The sequence below is a fragment of the Phoenix dactylifera genome, chromosome 4, assembly GCF_051530095.1.
Source record: "Phoenix dactylifera cultivar Ajwa chromosome 4, Ajwa_hap1_PhDact_Kaust_v1.1, whole genome shotgun sequence".
Lineage (NCBI taxonomy): Eukaryota > Viridiplantae > Streptophyta > Magnoliopsida > Arecales > Arecaceae > Phoenix > Phoenix dactylifera.
In genome coordinates, this window is record NC_143193.1 from 17107861 (window position 1) to 17115129 (window position 7269).

Genomic DNA, 7269 nt, shown 5'->3' on the forward strand with positions numbered 1-7269 from the left:
GGTCTCGAAGGCGAGATCAGGAAGGCGGAGGAGCGGGCCGAAGAGCAGTCCCGAAAGGCTGCCGACTTTCGGGAGAGGTGGGAGAAGGCCCAGCAGTCAGCCGACAACGCCCGCAACCGAGCCCGATCTCTTGAAGCCAAGCTGGCCGAATTGGAATCGGCCTTGGAGGAGTCCCGCGCGAGCAACCAGGAGCTTCATTCGCGCCTGGAGGAGGCTGAGGCTGCTCGCGTTGCTGCCGAGGCGAAGCACATGGAGGCTCGGGCCGATCTGCTGAGGGTCTCCTCCGAGGCGGACGACCGGATTGTGGCGAAGGTCATGGAGGCGAAAGCTCAGATTACGGAGCGAGCGGAGGCGGCGCTGGCCGAGAAGAGCGCGGAAATCGGGCGTCAGGCGGCACAGGCCTATCATCAGTCCGCCGAGTTTATCCGTGACATGTCGGACGCGGGGTCCGACTCCTTTGTCATAGGTTTCGATGAAGGCCTGGCGAGGGTGTCCGCTAGATACCCCAAAATTGACCTGAGTGGGGTCTCCCTCCTCGACTCCCCTTCGATGCCATTGCCTGCAGATTCTCCAACTGTCTCCCTACCCCTTGCGGGTGTGCTCGCCGTTCCCGACCCAGGGGTTCCTCCAAGCTGACCCTCTGTACTTTTCTTTGTTCTTTTCTTTGTATGTTGGCGTTTTGCCATGTTGTATGGGTCTCGGCCCTGGTGCAACGAAAGTTAATGCAAACAGAGTGTTTCCTCATTTCACTTTCATCCTTCCTCTTTTTAACTCTCGGTAGCGCCTCGCCGACTCCTGACTCTTGAAGTTCCTCCGGCGCTAGGCCAGGCATCCGAGAGTTAGGCCTCAGGAAATTCATCCGGTGCTAGGCCAGGCATCCGAGGGTTAGGCCTCAGGAAATTCTTCCGGCGCTAGGCCAGGCATCCGAGGGTTAGGCCTCAGAAAATTCATCCGGCGCTAGGCCAGGCATCCGAGGGTTAGGCCTCAGAAAATTCTTCCGGCGCTAGGCCAGGCATCCGAGGGTTAGGCCTCAGGAAATTCTTCCGGCGCTAGGCCAGGCATCCGAGGGTTAGGCCTCAGGAAATTCATCCGGCGCTAGGCCAGGCATCCGAGGATTAGGCCTCAGGAAATTCTTCCGGCACTAGGCCAGGCATCCGAGGATTAGGCCTCAGGAAATTCTTCCGGCGCTAGGCCAGGCATCCGAGGGTTAGGCCTCAGGAAATTCATCCGGCGCTAGGCCAGGCATCCGAGGATTAGGCCTCAGAAAATTCTTCCGGCACTAGGCCAGGCATCCGAGGATTAGGCCTCAGGAAATTCTTCCAGCGCTAGGCCAGGCATCCGAGGGTTAGGCCTCAGAAAATTCCGCTCGTTGGTCGGCCAAGGCTGGCGCAAGCCGAGGCGACCGGTCGGGGCTTCAGGCTAGTCTGCCCCCGGGATGGTCATCGGGTTAGCCTGGCATCCGAGGGCCGAGCCTCGGAGAATTCCGCTCATTGGTCGGCCAAGGCTGGCGCAAGCCGAGGCGACCGGTCGGGGCTTCAGGCTAGTTTGCTCCCGGGATGATCATCGGGTTAGCCTGGCATCCGAGGGCCGAGCCTCGGAAAATTCCGCTCGTTGGTCGGCCAAGGCTGGCGCAAGCCGAGGCGACCGGTCGGGGCTTCAGGCTAGTCTGCTCCCGGGATGATCATCGGGTTAGCCTGGCATCCGAGGGCCGAGCCTCGGGAAATTCCGCTCGTTGGTCGGCCAAAGCTGGCGCAAGCCGAGGCGACCGGTCGGGGCTTCAGGCTAGTCTGCTCCCGGGATGATCATCGGGTTAGCCTGGCATCCGAGGGCTGAGCCTCGGAAAATTCCGCTCGTTGGTCGGCCAAGGCTGGCGCAAGCCGAGGCGACCGGTCGGGGCTTCAGGCTAGTCTGCTCCCGGGATGATCATCGAGTTAGCCTGGCATCCGAGGGCCGAGCCTCGGGGAATTCCGCTCATTGGTCGGCCAAGGCTGGCGCAAGCCGAGGCGACCGGTCGGGGCTTCAGGCTAGTCTGCTCCCGGGATGATCATCGGGTTAGCCTGGCATCCGAGGGCCGAGCCTCGAAAAATTCCGCTCGTTGGCCACGCGCCTGTCGCTTGCCGCTCGACGGGATTTCTCCGTGGCCAGCTACGATCGTGTTTCTCCTATTCTCCAAGCATCGCCTGGGGAACACCAGAAGGGTATTAAATGCTAATTGAGGCGTTACCTGGGAAATCGGATCGCCAGTTGCTGCTTGCAAGGAGTGTCAGTTAAGCGGCCGCGATACGCGTGCTCTTCGAGGCGGATGCGGCCTGGGCGCGAGCGGAGATACGTGGGCCGTGGGATACACACCGCCCGGAGTGTCCTGCATGAAGAATGCAATTAAGGAGAACGACGCTTAGGAGATCGTGGGAGGATACGCCTCGAGAGCTGGAACGGCTCCGGATTCGGTGCGCCCGCCTTTATTGGAGCCACCCGCATCGGAACGACCGGGGGGCCACAGTTTGGCTATAAATATAAGTGCAGGTGCGGTGGAGCCTCCCAAGCTGGAGCTATTCGGGTTGCCATGGATCGTGGACCTCCTCTCCGGCGTGTGGCTGGGAAACCCCTGCCGGAGGAACGGGAGGCGCGCCCCTCGCGACTTCCGCCAACTAGCCGTTTCATCTGGGATCAACAAGGAGGTTCTCCCCGGCGGAACTCCGCTCTAGGCGTTTCATCCGGGATCACATCCCCCCTCCTTTCAGCCCCGCCTCCCGATTGAGCTCTGCGCCAGACGCTTCATCCGGGATCGCGCCTCCTCGCGCTCTTCTCCCTTGTATTCCTTTCCTCCACTTCTCCTGGGGAGGACCGGAATATCCCTTGGAGGTGGCGTTCCTCTGGAGGCAGCGGGAACTTCTTCTGCGGCGGCTCCTCATCTTTTTCGTGAGGCGTTGATGGCGCCTCCGGGGGGAAGCACCCACGCCTGGTGGGATTGCAGCTGCTTCGGATGGAGGGTTCGGGATCCCAGATCCTCAGCTCCACGGAGTCTCCACCTCTTTCTTGTTTTCTTTACTCCCCAATTCCCCTCTGGGAATTCTTTGTAATCACACGAACACACCGTTGTAACCAGAAATTATTGAAATGAAAAGAATTGTACATTTTTCGAACTGTCTTCCTGGCTTTGTCGTTCTACTGGTAATACGCCCGCAGGTTAGCGGAATTCCAGCTCCTCGGAATTTCTCGACCATCTAGGGCCTCCAACTGGTAGGAGCCAGGTCGGTTTACCCAGCGAACCCTATACGAGCCTTCCCAATTTGGCGCCAGCTTCCCACCTTCCGCGGGTTGAGATGCTTTGGCTCGCCTTAGCACCAGATCTCCGATTCTGAAAAGTTTCGGTCGGACCTTGGAGTTATAATATCGGGCCACCCTCCGCTGATACATCGCCATCCGAACCTGCGCCATTTCTCTTGCTTCTTCCAAGAGGTCCAGGTTCCCTCGGAGTTGCTCCGAATTGGCCTCGGGTCGGTGCGCGGCCACCCGGGGCGAGGGGAGTCCGAGCTCCACGGGAACAACCGCTTCCGTGCCATAGGTTAGGCTGAAAGGTGTCTCCCCGGTAGGGGTCCGATGCGTGGTCCGATACGCCCAAAGGACATTCTCGAGTTCTTCGACCCAAGCTTGCCCCGTCCGACCGATTCGCGCCTTAATTCCTTGGAGGATTATCCGATTTGTGACCTCGGCCTCACCGTTGGTTTGGGGATGCGACACAGATGTGAACCGATGCTCGATCCCGAACTCCTCGTAGAAATCACGGAAATGCTTGTTGTCGAACTGTCGACCATTATCCGAGATGAGGACTCGGGGTACCCCAAATCGGACAATGATGTTTTTCTTCACGAACTTCCGGACTTGCGCCCCCGTGATAGTGGCCAGCGGCTCTGCCTCCACCCACTTGGTGAAGTAGTCGATTGCAACAATCAAGAATTTCCGCTGGGCTGAAGCGACGGAGAATGGTCCGAGGATATCCATTCTCCACTGTGCGAAGGGCCAGGGTGCGGTGATTGGTGCCAAGGGGACAGAAGGGACTCTCTGGATGTTGGCGTGGCGCTGGCAGGCGTCGCATTTCCGTACATGATCCTTTGAGTCCTCCAACAAGGTAGGCCAATAATAGCCTTGCCTCATGATCTTGTGCGCCAAGGACCTAGCCCCCAAGTGCGATCCGCAAACGCCCTCGTGGACTTCGCCGAGGACGTAGGCCGCCTCCGAGGGGCGGAGGCACCTTAAGAGGGGGGCGGTAAACGAGGTCCGATACAGCCTCCCTTCATAGAGTACGTAGTGGGCGGACTTCTTGACAAGTCGCCGAGCTTGATCTTCGTCTTCAGGGAGGATCCCTTCGGCGAGGTAGGCGACGAGCGGGTCCATCCAAGACGGCTCCGGATCAATCGCCATCACCGCTCCAGCCTCGCCGATGCTCGGGGCCTCCAGGGTCTCCAGGTAGATTGCCCTCGACAAGTTGTGCGCCTCTGCGCTCACCAAGCGGGACAACCTGTCGGCCCTAGCATTTTCGCTTCTGGGGACCTGCTGGATGTCGACACTGCCGAGATCGGGAATGAGTGCTTGCACCTTCTGGACGTAGTTCTGCATGGTCGGGCTCCGGGCCTCGAACTCCCCACGGACCTGCCCGACCACCAGCTGGGAGTCGGTGAAGACCTTCAAACCGGATGCCGAGCTCCCTGGTGAGTTTGAGTCCCGTGACTAGGGCCTCGTACTCCGCCTCGTTGTTGGTCACTGGAAATCCAAATCTCAAGGCATACTCGGCTATCACTCCATCAGGACTGGTAAGGACCAGCCCGGCTCCTCCACCCTCGGGGTTCGACGACCCATCGATGTGAAGCGTCCAGGTCGGGAGGTCGAGGCTGGGCGTTTCCGGCGGTCTAGGTTCCGCCTCCTGCACCGTGCACTCAGCGAGGAAATCCGCGAGCACCTGGGCCTTGATGGCGGGTCGAGGCTGGTAGCGGATGTCGAACTCACCGAGTTCTATTGCCCACTTCACCAGCCGTCCCGCATTCCCGGGGTTGCTGAGGATCTGTCGTAGTGGTTGATCAGTTAAGAGGGTGACAGAATGGGCCTGGAAATAGGGGCGGAGTCTCCTGGTCGCGGTCAGCAGCGCGAAGGCGATCTTCTCAGCCTTCGTATACCGCATCTCGGCATCCCGTAGGACCCGGCTGATGTAGTACACGGGCTTCTGGAGCTTTGCCTCTTCCCGAACCAGCACCGCACTGACCGCGGTTGGGGAGACCGCCAGATAGAGGTAGAGCATCTCCCCTTCTTGCGGCTTGGACAGTAGGGGAGGAGACGCCAGGTATTCCTTGAGCTGGTCGAATGCTGCTTGACATTCGGCCGTCCAGAGGAAGTCTTTCGGGCGTTTTAACACCTTGAAGAATGGTTGGCAGCGTTCGGCCGATTTTGCCACAAATCGTCCAAGCGCGGCGACCCTTCCAGCGAGCTCCTGAACCTCCTTTACTTTGGTCGGAGGGGACATACCTTGGATGGCCTTGATTTTGTCCGGGTTGGCTTCGATACCCCGCTGGTTGACAATGAAACCGAGGAACCTCCCGGCCGAAGCGCCGAATGCGCACTTCGCTGGGTTCAGCTTCATGCGAAACTTCCGCAAGGTGGTGAAAGTCTCCTTCAAATCCGCGATGTGCTGGTCTGCATGGCAGCTCTTCACCAGCATATCGTCCACGTACACCTCCATGTTCCGGCCGATTTGCTCTTTGAAGATTTTGTTGACGAGGCGCTGGTAAGTGGCGCCAGCATTCTTCAGACCGAAGGGCATTACCTTGTAGCAGTACAGCCCCCGGTCTGTTATAAAGGCAGTTTTCTCCTCGTCCTGTGGGGCCATCACTATCTGGTTGTAACCGGAGAAGGCGTCCATGAAAGACAGCAGCTGATATCCGGAAGTCGCGTCGACCAGTTGGTCTATTCGCGGAAGCGGAAAGCTATCCTTAGGGCACGCCTTGTTCAGGTCGGTATAGTCGATGCACATCCTCCACTTTCCGCTCGCCTTCCGGACAAGTACAACATTTGCCAGCCACTCGGGGTAGCTTACCTCCCTTATGAATCCTGCCTCCAAGAGCTTGTCTACCTCCTGGTCGACCACCCGGATCCGATCCGGGGCACAGTGTCTCTTCTTCTGCTTTATTGGTCGGTGGGTCGGGTCGACGTTGAGGGCGTGAGAAATGACCTCCGGGTCGATCCCAGGTACATCGACCGCCGACCAGGCAAATACATCGGTATTGGCTCGGAGGAATTCCACCAACCGGGCCCGAGCTCCCGGATCGAGATTGGCGCCGACCCGGACCGCCCGGTCGGGGCGGCCTTCCTCGAGGGGGACTTCGACCACACCCTCGGCCGGCTCCCCCTGCCGCAAGGCCACCTCGTCTCTGGCATCAAGGGACTCGATGCTTAGGGCTTCCACGGGCTTCTTCCCTTTGAGGGTTGCTAGAAAACATTGCCGTGCGGTCGGTTGGTCACCTCGGACCTCTCCGATCCCGACCACCGTGGGGAACCGCATGAGCAAATGGTACGTGGAGACCACCGCGCGAAGGGCGTTCAGCCCGGGTCGCCCGAGGATAGCGTTGTAGGCCGAGGGAACACGGACGACCAAGAACCCGAGTCGCACCGTGGCTTCTGCGGGTGCGACGCCCGCAGTCACAGGTAGCTCAACGACACCTTCCGCCGGGACAGCGTCACCGGTGAATCCTACGAGGGGGGTGCACATTTTGTGCAACAACTGTCTGGACAAGCTCATCTTTTGGAAGGCCTCGTAAAACAAAATATCAGCTGAGCTTCCACTATCCACAAGAACACGCCTTACATCATAGTTTGCCATAGTGAGGGAGATCACCATGGCGTCATCGTGGGGAGTCTGAACCCCCTTTACATCCTCATCAGAAAAGGTGATTACATTGCCGACCCTCTGCCTCTTTACGACGGCCGTCCCTGACGCTTCCGTCGAGCCCCCTGCGTTCCTCACGGGCCGAGAGCAGCCCCCAGTGATAGTGTGGATCACGCCCGCAACGGGTCGATTCTGCTCCCGAGGCTCCGGAGGAGCCGGGTCGGCCGGACGCGGGTCTGCGGGGGGACGTCGGTCGCTCACATATCGACCGAGACGCCCCCGACGGATAAGAGCCTCGATCTCGTCCCGAAGCTGGAAGCAGTCCTCTGTGTCGTGGCCGTGGTCTCGGCGGTACTCACAGTACGCCCGGGAGGGCCTCTTTCCAGGGATCCTTC